The sequence below is a fragment of the Hyperolius riggenbachi genome, chromosome 5 (assembly GCF_040937935.1).
Source record: "Hyperolius riggenbachi isolate aHypRig1 chromosome 5, aHypRig1.pri, whole genome shotgun sequence".
In the NCBI taxonomy this organism is placed as follows: domain Eukaryota; kingdom Metazoa; phylum Chordata; class Amphibia; order Anura; family Hyperoliidae; genus Hyperolius; species Hyperolius riggenbachi.
In genome coordinates, this window is record NC_090650.1 from 15,487,132 (window position 1) to 15,498,641 (window position 11,510).

An 11,510-nucleotide genomic window follows, 5' to 3' on the forward strand; every position below is an offset into this window, starting at 1 on the left:
AGACCACCGGGAGCCTGCGGAGCGGCGGCGAGGGCACCTCCTGCCTGCCACGGGCTGGAGGAAGCCCCAGGTAAGTGGAAATTTATTTTTATTTTTTTAATCCCCTCCCTGAACCTTCCCTTTAAACATAACTAGGCAGAGTTACCTGGCTTCTGTGCTGGCTGGTCTGGCTTTCTGCTGGGCGGGCTACCTGTCACCAGGTTATCTGCCAGTCCCTCCATAGCATTCCCTGATCTTCTAGTGGACCCCCTCCCATGCTCCCACAGACCTCCCATTGAGGCACCACAACTCCCAGCATGCCCCATAGAAGAACCACAGCTCCCTGCATGCCCCTGCTCCATTCCATATATGCTCCCCTAAATGAAACGCACTTAATATTTTGTTTCTTTAACTGTTAGAGGCCTGAACCCATTATAGCGCTTTCTTGAGCGTTTAGGGAGCGCTTTAAATCGCTAAGTGCTCTGCCAATGTAAATAAATGGCAAAACGCTCATGAATCGCTACAAATAGCAATTTGTGTGCAATTTTAAATGACTGGAAACTGTAAAAAAAATTACAAGGAATTGAAATGACCAATCAGTATTGAAATCGCTAATCACAAATCGCTGCCAAAAAGCTTACACGTTTTAATATTGCTACCAAAATCACCAGAAAACGCTCATGAAATCGCTTACAAAAGGCTAGATAGAAATGCTAGCGATTTGCAATTTGTAGTGGGTTCCAGGCCTGAAAAAGCTCACAGCTAGAATCAATGCCCCAAGCAAAACTACAATGCCCCGCCTATATTAACACATCTCCCCCCTCCCCCGTGGTGACTCCCATCGCCATTTGGTCCGTCTCACAGGAATTAAATACACCTCAACCCACAATAATAATAATAATGGCCATACACAATGCTATCAAATCGATCAATTTTCCCATTTTTTTATAAAAATAAAAACAGATCAGTTTTTTTTCTCAATAAAAATCTGATTGGATATGTTGGAAAAATGATAGAAAAATACAAAACCTGACATTTCTATTCAATCCTGTGATATCTTTGGCAAAATCGATCATAAGTGTATGGTATACTGGTTCAATTTTTTATGATTATTCGAACAAGGGGAATTATTGATCAGATTTGTCTGGTCAGAAAAAAAACCCCCCTAAAAGCAGCCGCTTAACGATCCACTTTCTAGCTAAAAATTGCTTAACCTATTTTGGTTCCTGGACGTAGAAACTACGTCCAGGAACCATACGCGCTACCGCGCGCGTGCACGCGCACTCCCGGCCGCGGATTCGGTAGCCACGGAATCAATGTATCAGGCTATGGTGCCCGATCACTGATTCCTCTCCCCCGCTGAAAAAGCGACAGCTTCTCTCGGAAGCTGCGCCTTTTCTGGCCGTTCCCTCCCCGATGCGTCACTCTAAGCGTGTGTTACGCTTAGAGTGACGTCATGTAAACAAACTCATGGCCGCCATCTTGTGGCCAAAAAGTAATACTACAACTGAAAGTAAAAAAAAATAAAAAGTAACACACATTTACATTATAAATCTATTGTTTACCTCCCACCCTCCCAAAACTACCCAAATAAAATGTTTACCATAAAAATAAAAAAAACATTACAATAAAAAAACAACAACATGTAAATATTTACCTAAGGGTCTAAACTTTTTAAATATCAATGTAAAGATGAAATATTTCTATATTTTTTTATTTTAAACTTGTAAATAGTGATAGATGCAAAATGGAAAAAATGCACCTTTATTTCCAAATAAAATATTGTCGCCATACATTGTGATAGGGACATAATTTTAACGGTGTAAAAACCGGGACATATGGGCAAATACAATACGTGAGTTTTAATTATGGAGGCATGTATTATTTTAAAACTATAAATGGCTGAAAACTGAGAAATAATGAATTTTTCCATTTTTTCTTATTCTTCCTGTTAAAATGCATTTACAGTAAAGTGGCTCTTAGCAAAATGTACCCCCCAAAGAAAGCCTAATTGGTGGCGGAAAAAACAAGATATAGATCAGTTCATTGTGATAAGTAGTGATAAAGTTATAGGCTAATGAATGGGAGGTGAACATTTCTCACGTGAAAACGACGGAACGCGAATAGGTTAAGCAATAAGTTAATTCTCATTGGAATGACATATCATAATACGCCATTCACTACACCATTAACAAACCAATTTTTGCTTCCTATCTATCAAAATCGACAAGAAAATCCAAATTCTGGTTCTAGAAAAATCCAATCGGACGACTGGTTTTATAATCGTTCGTAATCGATTGTGCCTATCAACTGAGATTATTTACAATCAATCTGATCACATCTGATCAGAATTATCCGATCGCTTAAACAATTGTTTGCTAGAAATTGGACCGGTAGTGGCCACCTTAAAGAGGAACTCCAGTGAAAATAATGTAATAAAAAAAGTGCTTCATTTTTACAATAATTATGTATAAATGATTTAGTCAGTGTTTGCCCATTGTAAAATCCTTCCTCTCCCCGGTTTACATTCTGACATTTATTACATGGTGACATTTTTACTGTGGGCAGATTATGTAGCTGCTGCATGCTGTTTTGGCAGTTGGAAACAGCTGTAAACAGCAATTTCCCACAATGCAACAACGTTCACAGACAGGAAACTGCCAGAAGTACCTCGGTACTCAGAGCTTCTTGTGGGAGGGGTTTCACCACAATATCAGTCATACAGCGCCCCCTGATGGTCTGTTTGTGAAAAGGAATAGATTTCTCATTTAAAAGGGGGTATCAGCTACTGATTGGGATAAAGTTCAATTCTTGGTCGGAGTTTCTCTTTAAGATATTGAATTGTGTATGGCCAGGTTTAGCATGGAGGCCCATCAAGACTTGCTCTGTATAGGGACCGTGTTTCATAAGGGGAGAAAGGGGGTACGACGTTGAAGCTCTGTCGCAGATTTTGGCCCCTTTGTTGCTGCAATGAAATGAAATACAGCCCTGCAGCTTCTACCACCTCCAAATCATAAGACACCATATCCTAACCTTCAAATCCTTTAACTGGCTTGGAAACAACCAGTGGCGTTGCTAAGGAGCGAAGGGCCCCAGTGCAAGTTTAACTCTGACCCCCCCACCACCGAAGCACTCTATACGTAACAATTGATACGGCGCACCAAAACCTGCCAAAGACAACCACAGTGTCAGAGGTGCAAGAAGGGGATGGGGAACAGCTTGTTAATGATTACCACGATTCAAAGCATCAATAGAAGTCATTATTACCAGCACAGGACCAATACAGAGCTAATACTGCAGTTAAAGGGAGGGCCCCTCTAGTCCAAGGGTCTCGGTGCAGCCACAAACTCTGCATCCCCTGGAAACAAGATATGACCGGCAGATGGAGTGAGTTGTGGGGCGGAGGATGGATGGCCTGTGCACTCTGACCTGAAATTCTATGACACCTCCATCATCCTGCCAATCTTCTGAGCGGTCACCTCGTCCTGCAAAGCCCACAGCCTTCTGCCTGACATTTCACAGCAAGTTAAGTAGGTAGAAGTGCCACGTCCGGCATGCTCCTGGCAGACGTTACACCTGCTGCTGCTGCATTGTCCTGCTCCTGCTGCCTGTGCAGCTCCCACCGCCAGGACAGGGTGCCACAGGCCACTGATACCACCTATGTTTAACCCAAAACACAATTGCTGTGTAATTTTTTTAGAGGTGTCCGGCCTGAAAACTGTCATGTCCCAGTTGTGCGGTTGGACTTTGGACACAATGTGGGCTGCACAACCGCTGTCTGGAACCCAGGCCTGATGTTAATTGACAGCCATTTTTTTTGGGGGGGGGGGGGGGATTTTAAGTCCCCACATCATCAAATAGTGTTTCCCTTTAAAAAAAACATGATGCTACATGCCTCATTTACCCTAAAAAACGTTTTAGAAGGAATTTAAAGGCCACTTCCGGTTTTCTATCCTGATATCCGAATCCGCCCGGATATCCCGGATACTGGGTCCGGATATACAATTCTATCGGATATCAAAAAGTTCGGATTCGGATATCCGATCCGGATCCGGATATCTGGGTATCCGGGTCCAAATCAATTCGGATTTTGAAAAGGGGTATCCAAGCACCCCTGATCGCATGATCCACTGCAAGTGATGCATTGCACTCGTAATGCCCGATGCAGCTTTTCAAAACCCCTGCAATTCTATTTTGCTATTTAAGGAGCCTAACTGCTGATACACAAAACAGTTACAAACGCCAACTTTGGCTGCCTTCCTTATGCCCAGGGTAGTAACTAATGTACAAGCCCTCCCCCTACCCCTCCCCAAAAACATTGTGGTGCTCCAAGCTTAAAAATACCTTCCCCCCATAATTGTGTCCTGCGTCTGTTACCTCTGGGGCCCCTATATGTAGAGCAGCGCAGTGTGTACATACTTACATCACCTGACTCCACTCACTCTCCACAATGTCACATGACATGCATCAGGGCCTTATGGAGGAACGCTAACGCGCCGCAGATTGTAGAGGAGGGAGCGGAGCAACACGTGCAATAAGGGGTAGAGAGAGTGACAGGCCTCCTTATCCCCCTGACCCACCTACCCCCCATCCTAGCAATAGCAATTGTTACACTCATGGTTATACCCCACTAATCGTAGAATAACCGCTGACACACACATTAGTCATTAGAGCCACTGGTTGCATTATACAGGATATCATGTGGTGGCTGGATGGTGTAATGGTTAAGGGCTCTGCCTCGGACACAGGAGACCAGGGTTCAAATCTCAGCTCTGCCTGTTCAGTAAGCCAGCACCTATTCAGTAGGAGACTTTGGGCAAGTCTCTCTAACGCTGCTACTGCCTATAGAGCGCGCCCTAGTGGCTGCCACTCTGGCGCTTTGAGTCCGCCAGGAGAAAAGCACGATATAAATGTTATTTGTCTTGTCATATAAATTACATCTAAGGAAGGTGACAATCAGGCTCATTTTTGCCGGATGTGGGCGCTATTTAAAACACACACTATTAGTTACTTACAGAGGTATTTTAAGTTCGACTGCAGCTTTTAGATGGGTGATTATACACATCTCAGACTTTGCCGTTGTCTTGAATTTCATCTATCTATTTTTACATGTAATTTTTTATGTTTATGTTTATGTTTCAGTTACTCCTGTTTGTACTTTTGCCTGAGGAAGCGTGCTTGAGACCCGTGAAACGCGTTGCATTGTGTTTTTTTGGAGTACTAACTAAATTTGATTAAAATGTATTTCACCACGCACAGTGGTTGTGTTATTTGTTGGGTAGGTGAGTCCACCCTCGCCACCCACATTTTAATTGGTTTTAAACTGGTACTACTTTTATCTACTTTTAAAAGTACAGAGGCGCCAGAGGCTGGCGCCTCTGTACTTTTTCATACATTGTGATCCACCTGGTGGATGCAGGGCAGTTTCTAGGCTAAATTGCACCCAGGGCGAGGGTGTAAAAATTGCACCCCACCCCACCCCTGTGGACTTGCAAACCCTAAGGCTCGGTTCACATTAGGCTGTTTTCAGCCTACGTTCTGCTCTGAGTGGAACGCAGCAGCAATGCTTTCCCTATGGGAAAGTTCACATTGCTCCGTTCCGTTCGGTTCCCTGCGTTACGCTCATCGGAGTGGACGTTCCCGACATGGCGGGACCTTGCGTTCCCGCTTTGCTCACGGAGCGGACCGCAAACGTACGGGCGGATGCGTCGTAATGTGAACCTGGCCTTACTCTTCAGGGACAACCACAGGTCACAAGTAGATCTGCCTACTTACCAGTGACCAGCCGCTCATCCAGGAGGAAGCAGTGATCAGGAAAACACGCAGGCGAAGAGAGCCCGGAAAGCCGACTCCTCCATGGGCGCCACACACAGCCTGCAGTACCGCTACAGGACATCAGGTGTCATCACGTGGTGGTGACATCCTGCAGTACCGCTACAGGACATCAGGTGTCATCACGCGGTGGTGACAGCCTGCAGTACCGCTACAGGACATCAGGTGTCATCACGCGGTGGTGACAGCCTGCAGTACCGCTACAGGACATCAGGTGGTATCACGCGGTGGTGACAGCCTGCAGTACCGCTACAGGACATCAGGTGTCATCACGCGGTGGTGACAGCCTGCAGTACCGCTACAGGACATCAGGTGTCATCACGTGGTGGTGACATCCTGCAGTACCGCTACAGGACATCAGGTGTCATCACGCGGTGGTGACAGCCTGCAGTACCGCTACAGGACATCAGGTGGTATCACGCGGTGGTGACAGCCTGCAGTACCGCTACAGGACATCAGGTGTCATCACGCGGTAGTGACAGCCTGCAGTACCGCTACAGGACATCAGGTGTCATCACGTGGTGGTGACATCCTGCAGTACCGCTACAGGACATCAGGTGGCATCACGCGGTGGTGACAGCCTGCAGTACCGCTACAGGACATCAGGTGTCATCACGTGGTGGTGACATCCTGCAGTACCGCTACAGGACATCAGGTGTCATCACGCGGTGGTGACAGCCTGCAGTACCGCTACAGGACATCAGGTGTCATCACGTGGTGGTGACATCCTGCAGTACCGCTACAGGACATCAGGTGGCATCACGCGGTGGTGACAGCCTGCAGTACCGCTACAGGACATCAGGTGTCATCACGCGGTGGTGACAGCCTGCAGTACGCTACAGGACATCAGGTGGCATCACGCGGTGGTGACAGCCTGCAGTACCGCTACAGGACATCAGGTGTCATCACGCGGTGGTGACAGCCTGCAGTACGCTACAGGACATCAGGTGGCATCACACGGTGGTGACAGCCTGCAGTACCGCTACAGGACATCAGGTGGCATCACGCAGTGGTGACAGCCTGCAGTACCGCTACTGGACATCAGGTGTCATCAGGCGGTGGTGACGTGATGATGACTTGACGTTAAAACGCAGGCAGCCCAGGAGGGTGATCACGCTGGTAATCTTCTTCCATTTGGCGGCATCGCGCATCACCAGCTCCGTAGCGGTTTTGTCCTTCTGCCTGCGCCCCCTTCTTCTACTTGCTGGTCTGCGCCCAGGGCGATCGCCCTGCCTGCACTGCCCAAGAAACGGCCCTGGGTGGATGGGTGTGTATGCCCTTTCTTTTCTACGGAGAGCGACTTTTTTAGCCTGAGTGGGGACAGGTCTAATTTCCCCATACGCGATGAGAGTCAGTCGGTAAACCAGACTTGTGAGTATAACATTATCTACTACCTATGCCATTGGTCTATCAGTAATACACTACATACATACATATACATTATCTTTCTTCTTTCTACATACGGATGTGGACGGAGTTCACCTTTAATACCTTTAATACCTTGTGATGTTTGACTCTCCTTTAAGTGTCAGCTAAAATAACTTGTAGAACAGGAACTATTCCCCCCTATTGTTCTGCAGTTTAATAACAGCAGCAGAGTGAAGTCACAGTGTTACCAGCTAGCAACATCTTGGATGGCGCCCATAACCGGGTATTAGGAAGGAATGTGTAAATAAAGGGGGGAGGGGCAGCGGTCAGCAGGGTGGCTGTACTAGCTATACACACTTTTATTATTACTTTTATAGCACAATCATTTTCCATGGGGCTGTTAAGTGTACCTGTGGTGATTTGTTAAAACAAACCTGAAGAGAGAAAACTCACTTTAGGGCTGGAACCCACTAGAGCGATTTTATGAGCGTTTAGGGAGCGATTCAAACCGCTAGCGATTTCCCTAAACGCTCAGCTAATGTTAGTGGATGGGCCAAATTCCACTGGAGCGATTGCGATTACCAAATCGCAAAACTCAGGACATGCATTTTTGAGCGTTAGCATTTCTGCAATGCAAAGTATATAAACGCTGGCGTAATCGCTCGTCAAAACCTACACAGAGTGATTTTGCAAGCATTTTACATTACTGCACACTGTCACAAAATGAAAATTAATTGAAAGGACCAATCAGAATTAAAGGGAAGGTTCAGGGAGGGTGGGTAAAAAATAAAAATCAAATTCCACTTACCTGGGGCTTCCTCCAGCCCGTGGCAGGCAGGAGGTGCCCTCGCCGCCGCTCCGCAGGCTCCCGGTGGTCTCCGGTGGCGCGCCCGACCTGGCCAGGCCGGCTGCCAGGTCGGGCTCTTCTGCGCTCCAAGGCCCGGAACTTCTGCGTCCCACGCCGGCGCTCTGACGTCATCGGACGTCCTCCGTGCTCTACTGCGCATGCGCAGTAGTTCTGCGCATGCGCAGTAGAGCCCGGAGGACGTCCGATGACGTCAGAGCGCCGGCGTGGGACGCAGAAGTTCCGGGCCTTGGAGCGCAGAAGAGCCCGACCTGGCAGCCGGCCTGGCCAGGTCGGGCGCGCCACCGGAGACCACCGGGAGCCTGCGGAGCGGCGGCGAGGGCACCTCCTGCTTGCCACGGGCTGGAGGAAGCCCCAGGTAAGTGGAATTTGATTTTTATTTTTTACCCACCCTCCCTGAACCTTCCCTTTAACAACACTAATCGCTACACAACTGCTGACAAATTAATTACACTTTTCAAAATCGCTCTCGAAAACGCTCATGAAATCGCTTAAAAAAAGCTCAAACAAAACGCTAGCGGTTGCGATTAGCGATAGCCTTTTGTAGTGGGTTCCAGGCCTCAGATCCTACTCACCTATGTAGAGGCTGACTTATTGATTTCCTTTTAAACAATGCACATTGCCTGGCTGTCCTGCTGATCACCAGCCTCTTATACCTATAGCCATAGACCCTGAACAAGCATGCAGATCAGATGTTTCTGACTACAGTCTGAATAGATTAGCGCCATGCTTCTTTCAGGGTTGTTAATCAGACGCTACTGATGCCAAATAGATCAGCAGGATGCCAGGCAACTGGTATTGTTTAAAAGGAAATTAATATGGCAGCCTCCATATGCTTCTCACTTCAGTTGTCCTTTAAGAAGATGGGCGGATCCGTGCTGCGCATGTGCGAGCGTTCACTCACAAGAGCGCAGTATAGATGCGTTTGTCTTTGGAAGCACTCAGGGACGCTGGTACATCCGAAGCCGGCCCAACGAGGGCCAAAGACTTATTTGACTTGCATGTCGAATGAATTACCCGGGGGACAGCGGCGGAACGCGGACACAAGATGACCAGAAAGGATGTATACAATCAAAGCCTTCCCTCTACATCGATAGCGGGGCTTCAGATTCACTTTAAAGAGAACCTGAACTCAGAACTTCCTCTCTGCTCTAAAAGATAAGCAGCAGCATAATACACTTTAAAGAAAAAAATTCTTTGTTACAGCTGATACAAATCCTGCAATAAATCAGTAGTGTGCCTACTTCCTGCTTTCATGGAAGCATACATAGGGTTAACAGCCTGTGTTTACCAATAAGCTGCTCTGCCGAGGCAGCCAGCTGTCACAGCTGAGAGATCAAATTACAACTTGTGATTAGCATAGATGAGGGGGAATTAGACGGGCTAAATTCTCTAAATACACACAGGGTGCATTTCTCTGTGTTTTTTTTCTGTCCTGTGTAAGAGTTCAGGTCCACTTTGAGGGCTTATTCACACTGCAGGTGCTTTCGTCTCTTTTTTTTTTGTCCGCCTACGTTTTTTAAAAACACCCCCCGACCGCGTGGCCAATGCATGTCTATGAGAAGGTTCATATCAGCGCAGGTCGTTCGCGGTGCAGCCATGAAAGCGGTGCGTGTTCCATTTTCGGGGCCATTTTGCGTCAATGGATGGTATAGGAAAATTGCCGAACGCGTACAAAAACGCGCATTAAGGCGATTGCGCTCACGTTGTTAACACATTTAATACATATACACAGGGTAATACATTGTATTCATTCTTTTCCGGGTCAAACAGTTCACTTCCTGACTTGCGTCAGGGAGTGAATTACAAAACCGCTCGGGAAAAAACGCTTAGAAAACCGCTAAGCGCAAAAACGAATCGCCCACTCAAGCACCAGGAATCGGAAAAAAAAGACACCTCAAAAACAACCTCAACGCGGACAGAAACGTGAACGGAACGCAATGTGAGCAAGGCCTAAGACAAGTGCTTAAAAAACTGTAGCAAAAGTATTTGCCCAAAGCAGCCAATCAGAATGTATGTTTATTTCTACAGCTACAGCGTGATTGGCTGCTCTGAGGAGCTGATCCTATTCGTTTACTCAGTCCAATGAAATGAAACAAAATATCCACCTTGTGCTCTGATACCCCCACAAGTACTTTGTTGCCCCTCTGAGATAGTCGTTGTTTGGGCTGTCTAGAGTTTTTATTTATAAGCCAATTGCCTCATCCCCAAAGTTGTATTTATTATGTCCATTAAAGAGAAATTTTACTTTCCTCACAAATAAAGAACAAATATCCTCATTTCACTGCTATACATGGCAAAGGACTAACGGTTAATATTATGACTGCTGACTTACATGGTTATTGATGTGTATGAAGAGTACATCCATTCCACAGTGTTCCTAATCCTAACAGCTAATGCCCAATGTGACAGTCACAGCCTGCTGCCTAACACTTGTACAGCTGACGCTTAGCGGCAAGGGCTCCTGCTCTGTGCAATGAATGGCTGTCAGTTAATAGACGGTCTGTACACCAGCCTATTTCTTTAAATGATTGCAGCATAAAATGATGGTTAGAGATCATTTCAGGTGACCGTTTGTACAGACGCCCTGCTGGCCACAGTGTGTTCTGTTCTATGGGAGGGTAGAGCTGTGACAATTACAAGATAAGATCTTGCAATGATGGTCAGATGTGAGCGACCTGTCCATCAGGATCTCTGGAGGTCAACAATCAGAGCAGGATCATCCCCCAGGCAACCTAGGCAGGTGCTTGGGGCCTAGTGGATGTCAAGGGGCCTAACTGCCACCTTCTCTAACCTCTCTCACCTTCAACTTACCAAAGAGACCACATGGGGACCCCACATCTACTGCCTTGCCTAAGGCCCCATTACATCTTAAGCCATCTCTGTCAACAACGTCAGAGTACTCCTGTACCCACCTTAGATCTTAATCTTAAATAATCAGGAAAGGATAAAGTCTGTACAAAGTCTCAGCTTCTGTATCCTGCTAACATTCACATGCACACAAAGAAACAGGTCTGCACCTATCTAGTTTTACGGTGCCCCTTCCAGAAGGTGGTGCCCCAGGCAACTGCCTAGTTTCCCTATGTTTGACTGTTTAATGGAAGGTAGGATATATGTCCAGGAGGAAACGATTTTTCTGAAAGAATGAGGAAGAGGAGGAGACTCTGATGTACACAGGAGAGGACAAGCGTTTGGCTCTCATTTCCTCCCCATGCTGGGCGGGGGTGACATGTTTGTGTCATTGGCACGCGGCTCAGACAAATATTGAACATGTGGCCCAGGATGCTTCACCTACTCCATGCCAGCCTGGATGTCACATCATTAATAACAACATTACAGGATGTCACATCGCTAATGACAACATTACTATTTTATTCTATTGGCCATGCTGTAACCTCACAGGACTCTTAGCACATTTCCCATCAGCCACTGCAAGGCAATACTCAGGATGCCAGTGAAGATATAG